This window comes from Phyllostomus discolor, chromosome 11, assembly GCF_004126475.2.
Source record: "Phyllostomus discolor isolate MPI-MPIP mPhyDis1 chromosome 11, mPhyDis1.pri.v3, whole genome shotgun sequence".
Lineage (NCBI taxonomy): Eukaryota > Metazoa > Chordata > Mammalia > Chiroptera > Phyllostomidae > Phyllostomus > Phyllostomus discolor.
Genome location: NC_040913.2, coordinates 53,938,081 through 53,960,130, shown reverse-complemented (window position 1 = coordinate 53,960,130; position 22,050 = coordinate 53,938,081). Strand labels below are relative to the sequence as shown.

Sequence of the window (22,050 nt, the reverse complement as noted above, 5' to 3'; positions counted from 1 at the left end):
CCCCTCTACCAGGTATGCCCCTTCCTTCCAGCAAATCCCCCCTAGTTCATGTTCATGGGTCCTGCATGTAAGTTCTATGGCTTCTCCATTTCCTATACCATTCTTAACATCCCCCTGCCTGTTTTGTACCTACCAATTACGCTTCTTTTTTCTGAGATTTAATTTATTTACTTTTAGGGAGTGGAAGGCAGGAAAAGAGGGAGAGAAACATCAATGTGTGGTTGCCTCTCAGAGGCCCCCAAATGGGGACATGGCCCACAACCCAGGCAGGTGCCCTGACTTGGAATTGAACTAAGACCCTTTGGTTTGCAGTCTGGCACTCATTCCAATGAACCACACCAGCCAGGACCCAATTACACTTCTTAATCCTTGTACCTTTCCCCCCATTCTCCCTCTTTCCTCTTCCTCCTGATAATTCTCCATGTGATCTCCATTTCTATAATTCTTTTTCTGTTCTAGTTGTTTGCTTAGTTTGTTTTCGTTTTTTTTAGATCCAGATGTTGATAGTTGTGAGTTTGTCGTCATTTTACTGTTCATAATTTTGATCTTCTTTTTCTTAAATAAGTCCCTCTAACATTTCATGTAATAATGGCTTGGTGATGATGAACTCCTTCAGCTTTACCTTGTCCTGGAAGAACTTTATCTGCCCTTCCATTCTAAATGACAGCTTTGCTGGATACAGTAATCTAGGTTGTAGGTCCTTGCTTTTCATCACTTTGAATACTTCTTGCCAGCCCCATCTTGCCTGCAAAGTTTCTTTTCAGAAATCAGATGACAGTCTTATAGGAACTCCTTTGAAGGTAACTCTCTGCTTCTTTCTTGCTGCATCTAGGATTCTCTTTATCTGTAACCTTTGACATTTTAATTATGACATGTCTTGGTGTGGTCCTCTTTGGGTCCAGCTTGTTTGGTACTCTCTGTGCTTCCTGGACTTGTATGTCTATTTCCTTCACCAAATTAAGAAGTTTTCTTTCATTATTTGTTCAAATAAGTTTTCAATTTCTTGCTCTTCCTCTTCTCCTTCAGGCATCCCTATAATTTAGATGTTTGCACTTTTGGAGTTGTCCCAGAGTCTTCTTATTCTCTCCTCATCTTTTTGGATTGTTTCTTCATTCTGTATTGGTTTACTGTTTATTTCTTCCTTATGTTCCAAATTGCTGATTTGAACTCCGGCTTCCTTCCCTTCACTGTTGGTCCGCTATGGACTTTTCTTTGTTTCACTTAGTGTAGCCTTCATTTCTTCCCTTATGTGTTTGCCATACTCAGCAAGTTCTCTGAGCATCTGTATCACCAGTGTTTTGAACTCTGCATCTGATAGATTGGTTATGTCTCTTTCATTTGATTCTTTTTCTGGAGTTTTGATCTGTTCTTTCATTTGGGCCATATTTCTTTGTCTCCTCAATTTGGCAGCCTCCCTGTGTTTGTTTCTGTGTATTAGGCAGAGCTTCTTTGACTCCCTACCTTGGCGCACCTGTTACATTGTAAGGGGTAGAACCTTAGGTATTCACCAGGGTGGGACAACCCACTTTACCACTTTGTAGTGCTGTATGTGGGGGAGGGCTTAGAGGAAACAGTGTCACTTGCTCAGCTCTCACTCCATTTCCAGTTACTTCCCCCACTTTCCATATGCTACTGGCACCCTTCTAGCTGCTGCCCTGGTGCTGAATCCCAGAGTGGGTGGGTTTGTGTAAAAATGTGAGGGTCCTTTCGATGGACTCTCCTAGGAGACTGGCAGTTTCTTCTGCCACTGCATCCCCCACTGGTTTTTAGAGCCAGAAGTCATGAAGCTTTACATTTTTCAATACTGGAACTGGAACTCTAGGCTGTGTGGTCTGGCCTGGGGCTGAGAATGCTCACTCCCCAAGTGTCTCACCCAGTTTTATCCACCACACACGAGTGTGGGACTGCCCATTCTGCCTGTTGCTATCCCAGCTGCCTTGCTGCCACTACCTCATCACCACCACAACACGTCTCTCTGTCCCAGCTCCACAACTCTGCCCCTCCTACCCATCTGGATAGATATTTCTTCTTAAAGCCTTGGTTGTTGGACTTCCATACGGTTCAATTTTCTGGCAGTTCTGGTTATTATTCACTTTGGAGTTAGTTGTGATCCTTCTTATCATAGTGCAAGGAGACAAAACAGGTCTAGCTATGCTTCCATCTTGGCTGAAGTCTAGTTCATTTTTTTAAGCACTCAAACTGACCCAATAAATTAATTTCCAGCTCACTAATGGGTTGGAAGCCCCAATCTAAAACACCATTACTTTAGTAGCATGGGAAATTTAGAGTGGCAGTGGAGCACAGGAGGCCAGTGGACAATGAAATCTCCAGCCTCCTTTGTAATGGCCATGGGCTCCCTAGTAGAGCCTCTATGGCCTCTGAGCCTGGAAGTCTTGAAGACAGTAGATGATTTGCTACAGTGTGGAATTTGTTTTTAATATTTCAACACTGCAATGATGATTCTTCAGTATTTGTATAACTATTGTTCTCTCTGTATATGAAAATTTTTGTGTCATAAAACACAATGTCCAACTTGTTGTGTGACAGTCACAGAGCCAGAAAATAACTGTATAATAGATGAACTGGTAAAAAGCTTAAATTTTGCACGGAATCATTTGTGTGGTTTGCCTTAGAATCACCACCCATTTCTCCTGTCTCCTTTTCTGAAAGCACCTTAGTGCCCAAGTATACACTCCTATAGCCTTCAGACATTTTTTAAAGCAAGGAAGCAGGTTAATGGAGAATTTCTTGATTAGAGAAACTGGTGGTTCTACATCAGAATTGTTGATAAATAAGAACGAAAGCAAGTTCAGCCCTCAAAAAGAGGTGAGCACTTCTGCAAAGACCAAAGAGACAGACACCTTCCTCAGAAAAGACAGCTTCGGGCATTGCAGATGCTAATGTTCCTGAGGCACCCTGTACACAACTTTGAAACAAGTTACTAAAGTGGACTGTCTTGTTTGTGGGGTTAATATTCTAGACAATCACATTAATAAGCATTTGGACAACTGTTTATCATGTGAAGAGAAGAAGGAAAGGCTCAGCTCTGTTCACAAAAGGAAGCCACTGCCCCAAACTCTATATAGCTTGCTGTCAGATCACAACTTAAAAAGCTCAAACGGCATGGAATATCTACTGAAGGAACAGCTCATTAAAAGGCACCAAGAATTTGTACATATGTACAATGCCCAACAGTGTGATGCTGTGTATCCTAAATCAGCTGCTGAAATAATTAAAGAAATTAAATATATGGATAAGACTAGAATGCATCTTGAAGCTAGTAAACTCAAAGAAAGCACACTGGTTTTTATAAAGGACCAAACAGAAAACATGACATTCACAGTAAATATTGTAAAAAACATCAGAATGAATTTTCTCTTCTGATGGGTCAGGTGAAAAAAGGATACAAGAAAACTGTTGAAAAGAAAAAATATAGAAAATGATCTACAGAAAAGCTATTCTCTCTATGCATGGAACAGGAAGAAAATAAAATGAAATTCTCAGATATGCCCTCAGCAACCACTTCTCTCAACCAAAACTGGACTCCCTGGGAAAAATAGTGCCTGATAAACCTGATGATTCATCTAGTTGTACTGATAATTCAAGAAGAAGCTTGAGAGATTGAACATGGCAGAGTAAGTGGAAGCTACACTAACCTCCTCCCAGGACCAATCTGGAATTACAACTAAATCATAAAGAAATCATCCTGAATAAGCAACTTAATACTAGCTGGAGACAAGCCTTATAACCAAGGACTTACAGGAGAAACTTCACCACAACGAGACTGGTAGGGAGTGCAGAGGCAGCACAAAATGCTTGGCTGGGTTTTAACAGGCAGCAGCTGAAGTTCCAGAGAGATAGATCAGCAGCTGGGGCATTCCCCCTGAGAAGTATGGGGTCTAAATCCCAAGCAGGGCTTGCCAGTGTACAACAACAGCTGGAAAGGAACCTAGATAACATCCAGCTGTGAAAAGCAGCAGGGTTTCTGTCTGCCTGGGAGAGAGGGCTAGATGTGCAAAGAGTCTCTTAAAGGGCCAATGTACAAAATTTCATTTGCACGCAACTTACCCTGGGCTCCAGCAGAGGGAGGGCAGATTGGACTAGAGATGCTTGAGGAGAGTCTGGGGTTGGTGGCTCCAGGGAGAGAACTAAGGGAACAACAGCCAGGATCCCTGTGCTCAGTAATTCACCATACTGCAGAGGTCATCTTTCTCAGGCACAGCATTCCTCTCTAAATGGCATCAGCTTGAGAAGAAGCAATAGTAATATCTGCAAGAATTATTCTGTCCCACTCTGTGGAGCTTTAGCCAGGCTGCTTAGTACAGCTTGTGGCTATATCATTGATTAGTTTAACAACTAAGGCAGATCTCTGGGAGCTCTATGAGACTTCAGTGACACTCCCAGGGCCCACTACTAGTAAAAAAAACCAGCTTGGTGTGCAGCCTGGTTCTTTCTGTACACAAACAGGCCCAGGAGAGGGAGCCAAATGCTATGGATTACTGATAGCTCCAAACAGGTTGACCAGGTCCAGTCACAAGTAGCGTCTAAAAAGGCCTACACCACAATCTTTGCAGATCTACCTAATATATAGAAACTAATACAAAGAAGCAGAAAGGGGAAGGCAAAAAAAACAGGCCCCAAATGAAAATGAGAGAATTCTCCAGAAGAGCTATATAACCATACACAAGCAATTTATCAAATAGAGTGTTTACAGTAATGATTATAAGGATACTCAACAACATGAAAAAACAACATAGAAACATTAAAAATGACCAGAAATCGTCAGAAATAAAGAATGCAATATCTTGAAATAAATAATATACTGAAAGGAATAAAGAGTAGGTTAGATGAAGAAGACGAACAAATCAGTGATTTGGAAAATAAGGTATAAAAAAACCCCACCCAGGCAGAGTAAGGAAAAAATGAATTTAAAAATAGTGAGGAGACCTTAAGAAACATTTTGGACAACATGAAGCATAACAACAATCGCATCATGGAAACACAAGAAGCAGACAATGAGCAAGGGATCAAGAACCTATTTGAAGAAATAATGATTAAAAACTTCCCTAGTCTGGTGAAGGAAAAACACACAAGTCCAGGAAGCTCAAAGAGTCCCAAACTAGTTGGACCCAAAGAGGTCTGCCTACACAAGATATGTCATAATTAAAATGATAAGGCTTAGGAGAAGAAGAGAATCCTAAAAGCCACAAGAGAAAAGCAGGTAGCTACATACAATGAAGACCCAATTAGGCTGTCCTTTGATTTCTCAACAGAAACATTTCAGGCCAGAAGGGAGTGGCATGAAATCTTCAAGGTATTGAAAAGCAAGGACCTACACCAAGGCTACTTTACCCAGCAAGGCTATCATTTAAATATGAAGGGGAAATAAGGAGCTTTCCAGACAAGAAAAAACTAAAGGAGTTTAACATCAAACCAGTACTGCAACAAATGTTAAAAGGCTCACTAAGAAGAAGGAGGAGGAGAAGAAATAGAATATAGTTTAAAAATAAAATGGCACTAAATACATATCTATTGTAAATCACCTTAAATGTAATGGCTTAAATGCTCCAACCGAAAGACATAAGGTAGCTGAATGGATAAGAAAACAAGACTCATAATATATATGATGCCTCCAAGAGACATATCTTAGATTGAAACATATACATAAACTAAAGGTAAAGGGATGGAAAAAGATAGTTCATGCAAATGGAAAGGAAAAAAAGGTGGGGTAGCAGTACTTGTATCTGACAAAATAGACTTAAATACAAGGCTATGGTAAGAGACAAAGAAAAAGACTACATAATGGTAAAGGAACAATCCAACAAGAGGATATAACCCTAGTAAATGTTTATGTACCCAACATATAAGTAAGTAAATATGTAAAGCAAATCTTGATGGACATAAAGGGAAAGACTGACAGGAGGGCAATCATAGTTGGGGATTTTAACACCCACTGACTTCGAAGGATCGATCTTCCAGACAGAAAATCAACAAGGAGACAGTGGCCTTAAATGACCCAGTAGATCACAGGTGACAAACACAAGGCCCGCAGGCTGAATCCTTGCTTTATCCGACGCGACACCTTGTATCTACCTGGCAGCATCGCTGAGCTCTCACTTAACTGTTAAGGAGTAGTTACATTTATACAGTCCTAAAATTACATTCGGCCCTCCGAAGACAACCATGAGGTTGATATGGCCCCTGGTGAAAATGGGTTTGACACCCCTGCACTAGATCAAATGGATTTAAATGATATCTTCAGAGTATTTCATCCCAAAGCAGCAGGATATACATACTTTTCAAGTGCATGTGGAATGTTTTCTAGGAAAGACCACATGTTAGAACACAAAACAAATTTCAATAAATTTAAGAAGATAGAAATCATATTAAGATTCTTCTCTGACCACAATCCTATGAAACTAGAGATCAATCACAAGAAAAACACTGAAAAACATGCAAAGGCATGGAAGCTAAGTAACACGTTATTAAATAATGAATGTGTCAACACAAAGATCAAGGCAGAAATCGAAAGATACCTTAAAAAACATGAAAATGAGGACACAAAAATCCAAACCCTGTGGGATACTGGGAAAGCAATCCTAAGAGAGAAATTCATAGCATTTAAGCCTATCTAAAAACAAACAAACAAACAAACAAACAACCTTGAAAAAGCTCAAATAAAAAATCTAACTTTACAGTTTAAGGAACTTGAAAAAGAACAACAAAGCCCAAAGTGAGTAGAAAGAAGAAATAATAAAGATCAGATCAGAAATAAACTAAACAGAGTCTAAAAGAAATGATACAAAAGATCAATGAATCCAAGAGCTGGTTCTTTGAAAAGATAAACAAGACTGACAAACCTTTAACCAGATTCATCAAGAAAAAGAGAGGGAGTTCCTGCCAAGATGGAGGCATAGGTAGAAACACTTTCCTTCCTTGCACAACCAAAAGGATAACAACCAATCTAGAAACAATAAACAACCAGAAGTGCCAGAAAATCAAACTGCATGGAACTCCGACAACCAAGGAGGTGAAGAAACATTCACCCAGACCAGTGGGAGGGACAGCAATGGGCTGCCGAGTAGAGAGAATGTGTGGGAAGGCAGGGCTGGCTAAACAGGAAACTAAAGACTCAAAGCAAGCTGTAAACTACTGTGGGGGTTGCCACAGTGGGAGAAACTCCCAGTCTCACATGAGAAAGTTTGTTGGAAAGTGAGGCTACAGAGGAGCAAGCGAGCTACATTGCTCCCTCTCTGACCCCTCTTTCACAGACAGCACCACAACCCAGAAAAGACAGCTGCCTTGCCTGAGTGAATACCTCAGGCCCCACCCCCTTAAAACACAACAGGTGCACTGAGACAAAGAAATATGGCCCAAATGAAAGAACAGATCAAAACTCCAGAAAAAGAGCTAAGCAATGAGACAACCAACCTATCTGATGCAGAGTTCAAAACACTGGTAATCAGGATGCTCACAGAACTGATTGAGCTTGGTCACCAAATGAAGGCTACCCAAAGGGAAACGAAGCAAAACACACAGGAAACCAACAGTGAAGGGAAGGAAACTAGGACTCAAATCAATGGATTGAACCAGAAAGAAGAAATAAACATTCAACCAGAACAGAAGGAAGAAACAAGAATTCAAAAACATGAGGAAACTTTGGGACAACTTTAAACACTCTAACATCAGAATCATAGGGGTGCAGAAGGAGAAGAACAAGAGTAAGAAATTGAAAACTTATTTGAACAAATAATGAAGGAAAATTTTCCCAATCTGGTGAAGGAAATAGACTTCCAGGAAGTCCAGGAAGCCCAGAGAGTCCCAAAGAAATTGGACCCAAAAAGGAGCACATCAAGACACATCATAATTACATTACCCAAAATCAAAGATAAGGAGAGAATCTTAAAAGCAGCAAGACAGGAGACAATTACCTACAAAGGAGTAGCTTACCATAAGCTATCAGTTGATTTCTCAAAAGAAACCTTGCAGGCAAGAAGGGGCTAGAAAGAAGTTTTCAAAGTCTTGAAAGGCAAGGACCTACATCCAACATTACTCTATCCGGCAAAGCTATCACCTAGAGTGGAAGGGCAGATAAAGTGCTTCTCAGATAAGGTCAAGTTAAAGGAATTCATCATTACCAAGTCCTTATTATATAAAATGTTAAGGGGACTTATCAAAGAAAAAGAAGATCAAAAACTATGAATAGTAAAATGACAACAAACTCACAACTATCAACAAATGAACCCAAAAAAGCAAAAACAAAAACTAAGCAAACAAATAGGACAGGAACAGAATCAGAGAAATGGAGATCACATGGAGGTTTTTCAGTGGGGAGCAGGAGGGGAAGAATGGAGAGGAAAGGTACAGGGAATAAGAAGGATAATTGGTAGGCAAAAAATAGATGGGGAGAAATTAGGAATGGTCTAGAAAACATAAAAGTCAAAGAACTTACATGTGCAACCCATGGACATGAACTAATGGGAGGAATGCTGGAGGATTGGGGGTTGCGGGGTGGAGGGAAAATAAAGGGGGGAAAATGAGAAAACTATAATAGCATAATGAATAAAATATACTTTTTAAAAAAGAGAGAAATTTCCCATATAAATTAAATCAGCAATGAAAGAGGAAAAATAATAACTGACACCAAAGAAATACAAAGGCTTGTAAGAAAATATTATGAACAACTATATGCCAACAAATTGGACAACCTGGATGAAATGGATAAATTCTTAGAAACTTATAATATTTGAAAAGTAAATCAGGAAGAATCAGAGAATGTGAATAGACAGATTATACCTAGTGACTTTGAAGTAGTAATCAAAATTAACTCTCAATAATCAAAAGCTCTGGACCAGGTGGATCACTGGGGAATTTTATCAAACATTCTAATAGAGCTAACACCTCTCTTTCTCAAACTATTTCAAAAAAATTCAAGAGGAAGGAAGGCTCCCAAGCTCTTTTATGTGGCCTGCATTATCCTAATTCCAAAACCAGATAAAGACATTACAAAGAAAGAAAATTATAGGCAATATCCCTGATGAACACAGACGCTAAATCCTCAACAAAATATTAGCAAACCAAATACAGCAATGCATCAAAAAGATCATACACCGTGATCAAGTGGGATTTATTCCAAGAATGCAAGGTTGGTACAACATTAGCAAATCAATAAATGTCATTCACCACATAAAGAAAATGAAAGATAAAAACCAGAAAATCTTACCAACAGATGCAGAAAAACCATTTGATAAAATCCAGCACCCATTTATGATAGAAACTCTCAGCAAATTGGGAATAGAGGGAACATACCTAAACACAACAAAGGCTATATATGACAAATCCATTGCCAGCATCATACTCAATGGACAAAAACTACAAGTATTCCCCTTAAGATTAGAAACAAGACAGGAATGTACACTTTCAACTCTCTTATTCAGTGCAGTACTGGCTGTGGTTGGTGTGGTTCAGTGGTTTGTGCATCAGCCTGGGAACCAAAGGTTGCAGTTCTATTTCCACTCAGGGCACATGCCTGGGTGAGGGCTAGGTCCCTTTTGGGGGGCTTGCAAGAGGCAACTGATCTGTTTCTCTCACACATTGATGTTTCTCTCCCATCTCTTTCTCCCTTCTCTAAAAATAAACACAATTTATTAAAAAAGAAAAAACAGTGCTGGAAGTCCTAGCCACAGCACTCAGAGAAGAAGAAGAAATAAAAGGCATCCATATTGGAAAGGAAGAGGTAAAACTGTTTTTATTTGCAGATGACATGATACTGTGTATAGAGAACCCCAAAGATTCCTCCAAGAAACTACCAGAACTGATAAATGAATTCAGCAAAGTAGCAGGACACCAAATTAATATCCAGGAATCAGCTGCATTCTTATATGCCAATAATGAACTAAAAGAAAGGAAAATTAAGAAAATGATCCCATTCACAATTGCTTCAAAAAGAATAAAATACTAGGATATAACCAAGGATGTAAAAATCCTGTACTCAGAAAATTATAAGACAATGAAAAAAAAATTGAAGAAGATACAAATAATGGGAAGCACACACCGTGTTCATAGATAGGAAGAATTAACATCATTAAAATGTCCTTACTACCCAGAGCAATCCACAGATTCATCGAAATTCCCATTAGATTCCAGTGATATATTTCACAGAACCAGCACAAATATTTCAAAAATTTATATGGAACCACAAAAGGTCTCACATAGCAACAGTGACACTGAAAAAGAAGATCAAAATTGGAGGAATCACACTACATAATATCAAATTATACTATACGGCCATAGTAATCAAAACAGCATAGTACTGGCTTAAAAACAGACACACAGATCAATGGAACAGAATAAAGAGCCCAGAAATAAACCCACACATTTATAGTAAATTAATATTTCACAGAGAAAGCAAACATATAAAATTCACTAAAGATAGGTTATACAATAAATGTTGGGAAAACTGGAGAGATACATGCAGAAAAATGAAACTAGACCTCCTTAAACTATACACAAGAATAAATTCAAAAATAGATCAAAGACTTAAATGTTAGACCTGAAACCATAAAAATCATAGAAGAAAACATAGGCAGCAAAATCAGAGACATTGCTCATGGCAATGTTTTATCAGATCTATCTCTCCAGGCAAGAGAAACAAAAGAACAAATAAACAAATGGGACTACATCAAGCTAAAGAGATTTTGCACAGCAAAGGAAATCATCAACAAAACAAAAAGACAACCCACACAATGGGCAAACATATTCACCAACACATCTGATAAGGGATTAATATCCAAAATTTATAAAGAACTTACAAAACTCAACACCAAAATAACCCCAAAAAACTCATTTACAAAATAGGCAAAGGACTCAAATAGATATTTATCCAAGGAGAATATACAGATGGCCAGTAGACAAAAGAAAAGATGTTCAACGTCACTAATCATCAGAAATGCAAATTAAAACCACAATGAGATATCATCTCAAACCTGTCGGAATGGCTATCATCAATAAATCAACAAACAAGTGCTAGTGAAGATGTGGAGAAAGGGGAACCCTTTTGCGTTGTTGGTAGGAATGCAGATTGGTATAGCACCTGGAGATGTAGTATGGAGAAAGCAGTATGGAGATGTCTCAAAAACTTAAAAATGGATCTGCCTTTCAACCCAGCTATCCCACTTGTGGGAGTGTATACAAAGGAACCCAAAACACTAATTCGAAAGAACACAAACACCCCTATGTTCACTGCAACTTTATTTACAATATACAAGATATGGAAGCAGTCCAAGTGTCCATCAACAGACGAGTGGATAAAACCACTATGGCACATTTACACAATGGACTACTACTCGGCTATAAAAAAAGAAATTTTTACCCTTTTTGACAGTATGGATGGACCTGGAGAACATTATGCTAAATGAAATAAGCCAATCAGAGGAAGACAATTACCATATGATTTCAGACTAATGAACAAACTGAGTTTTCAAGGAAAATGGGGACAGAGTCATAGATGGAGAGCAGGATGAGAGCTGCAAGGGGGGAGGTTAAGGGTTGGAGGGATTGAGCAAAAAGTAAAAAGGACTCAGGGACATGGACAACAGTGTGGTGATTGCTGGGGGAAGGGGATATAAGAGGACTAAATGGTAATGGAAAAAATACAATAAAGATGAAATCAAAATGTAATTAATTTAGTTAAATAAAGAAACAGCTCTTTCTTCATCAGATTCAGATTCATGCAAGAGTTCCAGTTCAGACATTATAAGGGTTCTTCTGGAAAAAAAAAAAGGAAGCCTGGGAAGCATCACATAAAAACAATCTTCAAGACATGGAAATAAGTGAAAGACAGAATCATCACACATGATCAGAAAGATGAGGCCGAAAAATAAGCACAATAGGAATTAGTGTGGGCTTTGTCTGACTTTTCCAGTGTATGGTACTTTTTGTTCGATCATATTCATAAATGCCCAAGTAAGGATGCTAAATTCTAAAGGTTATTTCTAACTGACTTTTCATTCTTCTCTGACCTTCTGGGAAAAGAAATCGTTATAAAACATCCTCACTTAGTCAGTTTCCCTCTGCATTTAGAACATCACTCTGTAAAAATACTAACTTCTCATGTTTACCAGCTTTGCAGATTACACAGGCTTTGGCGAAGGTGTTTTGTTTCCAAATTGCAGAATGTCCTTAAGGCATTATCCTTCTCTTCCGTGGAGAAACCAACTTCAAAAAAGGATTCTTCAACCTTTCTACCACAAGGAGAAGCTGAGTTAAGGCCTCTATTTTCAGAAATGCAGGATGTCATAACTCATAGTCTGCTATAAATTAAACTGGAAGTAATTACTATCTTAATTGCAGCAAAAGGAGTTTGCAATGGAGCAGTGAGAACCAAGATAGGGAGACAGTCAAGTGAATTCATTCAGGTAATACTTGATTATCTACTTGGTTAGGGGAGCAGTCATCACGTTAACCACTGGCAGTGCAAAGGTGGCCATCTGAAACAGTGGTTCTCAGTGAGAAGGGGAGGAAGATTTTGTTGATTGTCACAACTGTGGGTCTGGGGGATTGCCAATGATATCAATGGGTAGAGGTCCAGGGATGCTGCTAAACATCCTGTAACACACAGGTTAACCTCGATGGAGTGTTTCTGTGCTGCCATAACGAAGTGCTATATACTGGGTCACTTAAACAAGAGAAATTTTTTTACCCTCACAGTCCTGGAGAATAGCAGTGCAAGATCAAGTTGTCAGTATCATTCATTTCTTCTGAAAACTCTCTCCTGGGTTTACAGATGACCACCCTCTCACTGTGTCTTCACATGGTCTTTCTTCCTTGTTCCTGAATTTGTGTCCTGATCTCCTCTTATAAGGAAACCAGTCATACTGGATCGGGGCCCATCCACAGGGCCTCATTTTATCCCAATTACCATTATAAGACCCTATCTCCAAACACATTCACATCTGAGGTACTGGGGGTTAGGACTCAATATGAGTAGCATTGGGAGACCCAGAACTTAGCCCACCAACACCCCAAAATACAAATGATTCAGTTCATTAAAAAGCTGTCCAGATACAAAATGAAATATTACTTGGCCATAAAAAAGAATGAAATCTTACCATTTGTGTCAGCATGGATGGACCTAGATGGTATTGTGCTAAGTGAAATAAGTCAGAGAAAGACAAATAGCATATGATTTCACTTATATGTAGAATCTAACGAATCAAATAAATGAACAAACAAAACAGACTCATGGATGTAGAGGACAAACTGAGAGTTGCCAGAGAGGATGAGGGAGACAGCTAGGTGAAAAAGGTGAAGAAATTAAGTACAAACTGGCAGTTACAAAATTGCCATGGGGATGTAAAATACAGCATAGGCAATGTAGCCATTAATATTATAATAATTATGTATGGTGCCAGGTGGGTATTTGAATTATTGGGGAGATTACTTTATAAACTATATAACTGTCTAACCAGTATGCTGTATATCTGACAATAATATAAAATTAATATTGAATATCAACTGTAATATAAATTTTTTTAAAGTACATAAAAAAATAAAACATCAATGGCCTGAATGATCCAAATTGAAGAACAACTGGTACAGAATGGTGGCTGTTGATGTGCATTCCTTCAACTTCCTTTATTGCCTGCCTAAAATTATTTTTGCATGCCTAAATTTTAATGTAACTATGAATAAAGACAAAAACGAGACAATTTCCTGCTAATGTGTCAGAAATGCATGTGTCCCTTGGTTAAGATTCCCACCTATTTAAGCAATTCCTTTCTCCTGCTTTTCCATCTTGTTGAAGATGGAAGTGTTGGCAGAAAACCTTAGAATACAGACGATTATGGATACTAGATAACAAAGACAGAAACTGCAAATCATGCTGATGAAAAGTCTGAAGGTCTGACCCTGGTTGATGCGGCTCAATGGATTGAGCACCAGCCTGCAAACCAAAAGGTCACTTGTTCAACCCAGGGTACATGCCTGGGTTGCAAGCCAGTACCCAGTGGTGAGAGGTAACAGATCAAGGTGTGTCTCTCTCTCCTTCTCCCTCCCTTCCCTCTCTCTAAAAGTAAATAAGTAAAATCTTTTTTTAAAAAAAGAAAAAGAAACTCATGAAGATCTATAGATGTAAAAAAATATTTCTTATAAAAATATTTCTTGTTATTTAGAATACATGGATATAATGCAATCAGTGCTTGGGCTTTTACCACCAGAGCAATGTGCAAACTGTGGGTGGGAGTGGGATGCCTTGGGAAGCTGACAGAAGCACAGTATCCCAAGCCTTTTAGGCCCTTCATACAGACCCACTGCATTTTCTCTCCAAAGTCAAAGATTCTGGGTAAAGAGATGACTCCGGTGACTCCAGGGACAAATAAGTTCCTGAGAGGAGGAACCCCATGAGCCCAAAGGACAAAGTACTTATGAAGGCCATGCCCAGAGAGCACCTGAGTTCAGTAGATTACAAATAAGCAACACTCTGGATTTCAACCAGGTAGTGGATTCAAGCAACTCACCCATGACTGCTTCCCACCCTCCCACACCTGGCTTTGGCTGACAGTGACTGAATATTGACCAGGACCCTCCCAATGACCAGGGCCCTCCTCACAGGATGTACACATTAGCCAAAGTTGCAGTACTGAAGGGTCAGAGTACACACAGGCTGAGTCCTCCCCTGCCCCCACAATCAGTATGAGCTTACCAACCAAACTTACCCACAGTCAGAGATTATAAACTGAGAACTCCTCCTAACAATTTCTCAGAATCATCTTGCATGTGCCTGAGGATTTGGAACCCTTATAGGCCTCCCTCCCAGAGAGGGAGAGGGGTCCTCCTTGAGATGTGTCCTATGGGTTTCCATTATCATAGTTATACATTTTGTGCATCATTACATTTTATTTTAAAATTCCATTCAAAAGATCGGGGAGAATTATTTTTTAATTTAATTTTAAAAGGTTAAATCTGACAACATTTAAAAAAAACGAATGCAGCAATCTCAGAAACATCTTACCCCATTGAGTTCATCTTGGATTTTTTAGTTCTGTACTTTCCTCTCTTCTTCTGTTATAGGGCTATTTTTAAGAAATCTTTTTTGTATAATAAAAAATGGGAAGATACATATGGTGTCAATACCACAAAATAATTAGCTTTGGTCATTTGGTTCCTGCCTTTATCCATTTATAATTCACTTTAATCTGTGTTACAAATGATTACTCATATTTTATTTTTAATTATATTTTATTGATTATTCTATTACAGTTGTCCTGATTTTTCCTCCTTTGCCTGCCTCTACGCATTAGCCCCTACACCCTCAGGCAATTCCCCCACCATTGTTTATATCCATGGGTCATATGTATAAGTTCTTTGGCTACTACATTTCCTGTACCTTACTTCTCCATAGCTATTCTGTAACTACCTATTTGTACTTCTTTTATTTATTTATTTATTTATTTATTTTTAGGGAGGGAAGGGGGCGGGGGGAGAGAGAGAGAGAGAGACAGAGACAGAGACAGAGACAGAGACATCAATGTGCGGTTGCTGGGGGTTATGGCCTGCAACCCAGGCATGTACCCTGCCTGGGAATCGAATCTGGGACACTTTGGTTCCCAGCCTGCGCTCAATCCACTGAGCTACGGCAGCCAGGGCCCTATTTGTACTTCTTAATCCCCTCACCTCTTCCTCCATTCTCCCTCACCCCTCTCCCATGTGGCAACCATCTGGTAACTACTTTTCTCTTGTTGCTTTTAAGACTCTCTTTATCTTTAACCTTTGGCCTTTTAATTATGATGTGTCTTGGAGTGGGCCTCTTTGCACCCATCTTGTTTGGGACTCTGTGTTTCCTGGACTTGCATATTTATTTCCTTCACCCAATTAGTGAAGATTTCTTTCACTAATTTTTCAGATAGATTTCCAATTTCTTGCTTTTTCTCTTCTCCTTCTGGCACCCCTATGAGGTGAATGTTGGACCTCTTAAAGTTGTCCCAGAGGTGCTTATACTATCCTTATTTTTTTGGATGCTTTTTATTTCTTGCTGTTCTCCATGGTTGTGTTTTGCTTCCTTATGTTCCAAATCACTGATTTGATTCTCAGTTCATCCACTTTTTGTTGTTTCTCTGTAAATTGTTCTTTAATTCAATTAATGTATTCTTCGTTTCTTACTGGATCTTCTATTTATGCTGTTGAGGGCTCACTAAGCTCCTTGAGCATCCAGTGTTTTGAACTCTGACTCTGATAAATTGCTTATCTTCATTTCCTTTTACTGTTTTTCTGTAGTTTCCATCTGTTATTGCATTTGGGCCAAGTGTCTTTGTCTCCTCATTTTGGCAGCCTCCCTGGGTTTGTTTCTACATATTAGGTGGAGCTGCTTTGCCTCCATGTCTTGGTTGTGTAGCCTAAAGTGGTAGGTGTCCTGTAGGGTAGAGTAGTACAGTCTCCCCATCACTCAAGCTGGGTCCTAAAGGTGCATACTTTGTGTGAGCTGAGTACACAGTCCTCTTGTAGTTGAGCCTTGGTTGCTCTTGGCAGATCAATGGGAGGGATTTACCCAGGCCAGTCAGCTGCGAGGACTGGTATGACCACTGACCACAAACCTCCACTTTCCACAGAGGATCAGTCATGCAGGGTCAGAGTGGCAGGGCTCCGACATGGCCTATAGCTATCCACTGGGTGTGCTGACCCTAGGGTTTCCCAGGAGGTGAAGGCCAATGTCAGCTCCCTCCTGTGTTTTGCCCTGGGGACCCTGACTGAGCTACATATATGTATATGAATGTGTGATGGGAGGTACAAATCCAAAGATTAAAGATGTGGTTTCTTTAATTCTGTAGTTGTCAGGTTTCCATTCAACTAGATTTTGTAGTTGTCAAGACTTCCATTCAGCTAGATTTATGTTGGTTCTGAGTGGTGGTTGTTCTGTATTTTACTTGTAATTTTGATGTGATTGTGTGAAGACTTTTATAAAGCAATCTGAGATGGCTGCTACTTGTGCTGGGCTTGGAGATTCCCAGGTGAAGCCAAACTGTGAATTTAAACTGGCGGCCTTTAGTGAGGGGCCTGGGGCTTGCTCACTGAAGCCAGCTGTTGCTTGTTTGATAGGATTTAAGAAGTTGTGAATGGAAAAGCAGCTTGGGTGGGCCTGTAGGTTGGGTGTGGCAGAGTCTCTGAGTGTGTCCAAGGAGGGTCAAACAGTATTAGCCAGATTGATGGAGTCTCAGATACAGCACGGGCTTATCAGCTCTGTGGGGAGAGAGTTTAGCAAAGGGACAATGGCCTCTGCTTGCTTTGATGCCAGACACTTCAGTCTCTCCCTGTATACCAAAGGTGCCTTTCAAGCTGCTACCCCAGTGCTGGAGCTCAAAGGGAGTAAGTCTGAGCAGGTAGGTTCTTTAAGAGGAACTGCTTGGGGATCCAGAAGTTTCTTCCACTGACTCAATCTCCACTGGTTTTTACAGCCAGAAGTTGTGGGGACTTATCTTCCTGGCACTAGATTCTTGGACTGGGGGCCTGGTGTGGGTCTGGGACTCCTTGCTCCCAAGATATCCCTCCCAAATTTTTATCCACCACACGTGGGTGTGGGACCAGCCAGTTCTGCACCTGCGCTCCTCCTACCAGTCTGGATGGATGTGGTTTCTTTAATTTTGTAGTTGTCAGACTTCCATTCAACTCGATTTTGTAGTTGTCAAGACTTCCATTCAACTAGATTTCTGATGGTTCTGAGTGGTGGTTGTTCTATATTTTAGTTGTAATTTTGGTGTGGTTGTGTGAAGAGGCAAGCCATGTCTGCCTATGCTGCCATCTTAACCAGAAGAATTACTCATACTTTAAAGTCAGCAAAAAGTATACCATGTATACCATGTCAGTTGGGGTTGTTTCACTGCAAACAAGGCATGATTATAGGCTTGCACTGGTAATCTGAGAAAAGACTTCAGAAGGATTGAAAGCAAGAATTTTCAGAGGCAACCCCATAGACAAAAATTATATATTTTTCACATTTGTTATTGGGAAATACAGGTCATAAAACCAATAAATGAAAAGTCTGTGTTAGAAAAACAATAAATACGAAAGTAAAAACAGGCACTGATTTTTTGGGGGGTGGGTGGGGAGGTTAAATCCTTTCATAAAGGGGACATTTTTTAGGAAATGCATCAGCATGAATCTTTGGATTTGCACCTGCCACCACACATTCATATACATACATGTGTGTATTTAGGTACATATATCTATGTTGGGGTGTATGCATACATATTTCCAGAGCAGTAAAAATCCTACAGTCCTAAGACTAAAGTAACACACCCAAAAAAACAACTATTAAATTATCAGTTTCCAGGCCCTCACTTTCTAACTGAGGACTTCAGGGCTCCTTCATCACTTGTCAACTTCAAATCTACACTCACTTGTTCCTTTTAGATGATGTTGCATCTGTAAAACAGCAGTGTTTCTGACATATTGCAGCATGTTCTGCTAGGAATACATCTTTAGAAGCACAGTTTAATAAAGGGTAGAAAGGGAAGAAACCTGCTGAATGTTTTTCACATCTATCAACTACTCAAAAGAACACTGTGTCAAAAAAATCACATTTTTATACTTAAAATATTTCACACTAGTATTAGCAATAATTCCAACTATTTAAAGCAAGTAGATATGGATTTAAGTAAAATATAAAAGTATTGATACAACAAAAAATACCTTAAGCCTAACATGGCCTAGCTAGTAAAATATTAAAGATGACAATTTATGTCAATTAACATACAAAAATCAAAGGGAAACAAATTTGGCTCCAAACTAAGTGATTTTTAAAACTCATAATAAGACAAGTAAAAATATTAAATAGTTAAGTATGCAATTCTCCAGTTTATCAAACTTCTCTTGTGAAAAATAAAATAATTGCTTTAAGTTAATAGGTGCTTTGAGCATCCATTTTCATGATTTTAAAAAAATACAACAAAAAAAAAGACTTCCAGCCAAGATGGAAGTATTCAAAGTCATGAAAAGCAAGGACCTACATCCAAGATTACTTTGTCCAGCAAAGTTATAATTTAGAATTTGAAAGGCAGATAAAGTACTTCCCAGATAAGGTCAAGTTAAAGGAGTTTATCATCACCAAGCCCTTACTACATGAAATGTTAAAGGGACTTATTTAAGAAAAAGAAGATAAAAAATATGAACAGTAAAGTGACAACAAACTCACCACTATCAACAAGCAAACCTAAAAGAAAAACAAAGACAAAAACAAACTAAGCAAACAACTAAAACAGGAACAGAATCACAGAAATGGAGATCACATGGAGAGTTATCAGTGGAGAAGGGGAAGGTGGGGATGGGGGAAAAGGTACAGGGAATAAGTACCATAAATGGTAGATAGAAAATAGACAGGGGGAGGTTAAGAATAGCACAGGAAATGTAGAAGCCAAAGAACTTATATATACAACCCATGGACATACACTAAAGTGGGAGGAATGTGAGTGGCAGGGGGTGTGCAGGGTAGAAGGAAATAAAGGGTAGAGAAAAATGGGACAACTGTAATAGCATAATAAATAAAATATATTTTTAAAAAAGGCCCATGGACAAAGCCAAAGGGGGGAAGTGGTGGTGGGGAAATAAAGACTACCTTATTTGAACAACAATTTTAAAAAACAGATGATAAATAAAATAAAACACTAAAAAATTTTTTTCAAAACTTACTTTTCCAGTATCAAAAGTCAGATTAAGAGAGGAAGATGGTGATGAGGTAGGAGGGGGCAGATTCCACTTCTCCCTATACATGGAGGAAAACCTAGCCAATCTATGGAGGAACAGAGCAAACAGCCAACAGTACCCCAGCATATATGAAAATAAGACACCAAAAATTGTAGTGGACACTGATAAACCAGATGGTAAGGAGAGTGCTTCAGGACAATAAGGTTCCAGGGACCAGCGCAGGGACCAGGCTGGCTGCAGCCCCAGGCCTGGCACCAGCCGCTGGGACTGCCACAGAGTCCTTGGGAGAGAGCCAGGTCAACTGCTCCCTCTCCAGCCAAATAAGGTTTATGTAGCACCAGGAGAGACCTGGTTGCTTGAAGTCGAAGAGAGGGGAATAAGGACTAAGTGGCAAACACACAGGGACTGTGAGCACCCTCGGAGTCTGTGGAGGCCGGCTTGGGAGAGGTGGGAGTTGAGCAGTGACAGGCCCTGACCCCAATAGTCACTGCTCTGGCTGGAGAATAGGGCTGTATAGAGCAGCAGGCCTAAGTAGGAGGAATTTCTCAAAAACAAAAAAAATGTTTGGGGAATTCTCCTGTAACAGCCTCTTCAGGTCAAGAATGGAATTATAAAATAAATAAAATAGTTTCTGGAAACAAACAAAAACAAACTCACCACAACCCAAAACTTATGGGACACAGTAAAGGCTGTCCTAATAGGGAAGTTCATAGCAATAAAGGCCTACAACAAAAACACAGAAACATTTCAAACAAACAACCTAACCCTATGCCTACAAGAACTTGAGAAACAACAACAAAGACAACCCAGAGCAAGTAGAAGGAAGGAAATAACCAAAATCAGAGCAGAATTGAATGATACAGACTAAAAGCACAATTCTAAGGATCAGTGAATCCAGGAGCTGGTTCTTTGAAAAGATAAATGAAATTGGCAAGCCTTTAAGCAGGCTAATCAAGAAAAAGAGAGGGCCCAAATAAACACAATCAGAAATGAAACAGGAGAGATTACAACAGATACCACAGAAATACAAAAGACTGTAAGAAATTACTACAAAGAACTGTATGCCAAGAAATCTGAAAACCTAGGTGAAATGGACAAATTTCTAAAAAAATATAATCTTCCAAAACTCAATGAAGAACCAGAAAGCCTGAGGAAACTAATAACACCTGATGAAATTGAAGCAGTAATCAAAAAACTCCCGACACATAAAAGCCCCAAAACAGAAGGTTTCACAGGAGAATTCTACAAAGCATTTAAGGAAAAGATAGTCCCTATCCTTCACAGACTATTCCAAAAAATCCAAGAAGATGGACATCTCCCAAACTCTTTTTATGAAGCCAGCATCACCCTAATACCAAAACCAGATAAAGACACAACAAAGAAAGAAAACTTCAGGCCAATATCACTGGTGAACATAATGCTAAAATTCTCAACAAAATATTGGCAAACCACATCCCACAATACATTAAAAAGATCATACACCATGACCAAGTGGGATTCATCCCAAGGATGAAAGTATGGTACAATATTCACAAATCAATAAATGTAATACATCACATAAACAAAAGCAAAGACAAAAATCACACGATTGTATCAATAGATGTGGAAAAAGCATTTGATAAGGCACAGCACCCATTTATGATAAAAACACTCAGCAAACTGAGAATACAGGAAGCATTCCTCAACATAATAAAGTCCATACAAAAGAGACATACAGCCAACATCAAACTCAATGGGAAATAACTAAAAACTTTCCCACTAAGATCAGGAACAAGACAAGGTTGTCCACTTTCACCACTTCTATTCAACATAGTATTGGAAGATTTAGCCACAGCAATCAGACAAGAAAAGTCTTCCAGATCAGAAAGGAGGATATAAAACTGTCATTGTTTACAGATGACATGATATTGTACATAGAAAATCCTATAGACTCCACCAAAAAACTGCTTGACCTAATAAATGAGTTTGGCAAAACAGTGGGATACAAAGTCAATATCCAGAAATCAAAGGCATTTTTGTATACCAACAATGAAACAGCAGAAGCAGAAATCAAGAAAAACATCCCATTTAATATAGCAAAAAGAAAAATAAAATACCTAGGAATAAACCTAACCAAGGAGGTGAAAGACCTGTTCTCAGAGAACTACACAACAATGAAGAAAGAAATCAAAGAAGACACAAACAAATGGAAACATATAAAGTGTTCATAGATCAGAAGAATTAACATCATCAAAATGTCCATACTACCCAAAGCAATTTACACATTCAATGCAATACCTATTAAACCACCAATGGCATATTTCACAGACATAGAACAAACACTTCAAAAATTTATATGGAACCATAAATGACTTGAAT

At 39.1% G+C, this 22,050-nt stretch overlaps 1 protein-coding gene and 1 pseudogene across 4 annotated transcripts in view; one reads left to right on the top strand and one right to left on the bottom strand.

Moving 5' to 3' along the window:
* CLYBL (citramalyl-CoA lyase) overlaps nt 1–22,050 on the bottom strand; it is a 338,666-nt gene that overhangs the window by 281,074 nt on the left and 35,542 nt on the right. The gene's annotated exons all lie outside the window — the stretch shown is intronic.
* On the top strand, nt 1,849–13,523 carry LOC118497375 (annotated as a pseudogene).